This window comes from Octopus bimaculoides, chromosome 30, assembly GCF_001194135.2.
Source record: "Octopus bimaculoides isolate UCB-OBI-ISO-001 chromosome 30, ASM119413v2, whole genome shotgun sequence".
Taxonomy (NCBI): domain Eukaryota; kingdom Metazoa; phylum Mollusca; class Cephalopoda; order Octopoda; family Octopodidae; genus Octopus; species Octopus bimaculoides.
In genome coordinates this window covers 6,032,710-6,034,727 of record NC_069010.1, presented here as the reverse complement: position 1 = coordinate 6,034,727, position 2,018 = coordinate 6,032,710, and positions in this window count along the sequence as shown.

The following is a 2,018-nucleotide window of genomic DNA, read 5'->3' as shown; positions in this document are numbered from 1 at the left end:
TACACATATCTCAAAGGGTAAAGACCTCCTTCGGTCAGTCTTGAATGACCATGGGATTGCACCTAGAAAGTTACCCTTCGAGGCACAAGTCCAGACAAGGTTGTTTAGTGAAAACCAGCAGACACCCATGCATACCAGCCTCCCCCTCTCCTCACCACCGATGTTATCCAAGGGAAAGGAAAAGGCCATGATACAGCTTGGCACCAGTGACGTCACAACTCATTTCTACAGCTGAGGAACACAACACACAGCCCGGTCCAGGATTGAACTCACAACCTCATGATCACGAGCCCGCCGCTCTAACCAATGAACCATGCACCTTCACTGAGTCATGCACCACACACACACACACACACAAACTGACAACACATTCCACAAACATCTTACACAGACCTAATCGTCATCTTTTCCATTGAACAGCCAATCCTCCTAATCCTAGTATATACTGGACCCAACGAAAAATTCTAGGAAAGTGATAGAATGGCTTTGCTTCAACATATTTTCCGGTATTTAACCCCTTTCTGTTAGAGCAACACTCCCCAAAAAACATCGTTAATTTTCCTGGTTTATGCTAGAATGGTTAAATCGTAGCCAGAGTTGTCTCCCGTGATTATCAGACTAAAAATGTGAAATCTTTCTCTCACCACATTTCAAGTTAACACAAATTTATCTATCACTCGACCATATATATTCTTTTACTTGTTTCAGTCAGTTGACTGCGGCCATGAAGGATATATATATATAAAGAATAAAAAGTTTAGAATGGTACAACAATGCACTATAAAACAAAAAAATGGACTATATACCTGTTGTAATTTGGTTATCTATAGTCCGATGATATTTCGGAGTCTCCAGCTAAGAAGATATGAAGAAGGAATTGTAATTCCGAAATATCATTGGACTATAGAAAGCCAAATTACAACAGGTATATATATAGTCCATTGTTATACCATTCTAAACTTTTCATTCTTTACATACAATACACAATGCTTCAAGCGAACTACAATACTCTCCTATATATATATATATATATAAATATATATATATATATATATTGCATCCTTCAAAGCTTCCATGATTCACTGAGATTTGCCAACAAACACTACACCTGATTTTCTCCCCTCCATACACACGCAAGCATGTATCTGACTCGTACACTGTTCACTTTCCAGACATTTATACAATACTGCATATGCTCTATGCGCACTTTTGACAAGTTGTAGTGCACCTGAGCACTGCATACAATAATTTCATTATATATATATATATATATATATATATATATTTAGTCTCTAGTCAACCTGTAAACCAACACTGATGATTAAAGATGTTCTGACCACGACCATCCCATCTCATGTCACTGTTGTTTAACCCCAGGACAGCTCCGAGGGAGCAAACCTATGATCAATGGAGTTCCACCTCTGACCATCTGGTCCTTTTCATCTATCTACCTAGGACTGCATTAGCCAATGTGTCCATCGTTGGACACATTGGAGAATGCAGCTTCGGGGGAATCTAGCTGTTATTTCTAGCACACTGACTTTATTCAGACATAGTACATCTTGGACTACATTATTAAATGTTGCAGTAAGGCAGCGAGCTGGCAGAATCGTTAGCACACCAGGCAAAATGCTTAGCGGTAATTTCACCAGTTTTCACATTCTGAGTTCAAGTTCTGTTGAGGTTGACTTGGCCTTTCGTCCTTCCAGGATCGATGAAATAGGTATCAGTTATGTACTGGGGGTCAATGTAATAGACTAGCCTCTTCCTCCTCCACAATTTCAGACTTTGTGCCTGTAGTGGAAAGGGCTGCAGTTGTTGCAGGTCAGTCAGTATCTGACAAACCCTATTGCCGAAGACGTACCAAACTGTCCAACCCATGCCAGCATGGAAGGCGGACGTTAAATGATGATGATGATGATGATGATGATGATGATGATGGAGTGTAAATAAACACAATAAGGTTTTTATTATGCTGCATTGGAGAAATTCAGATGAATTAGCAATTAATATTTTCA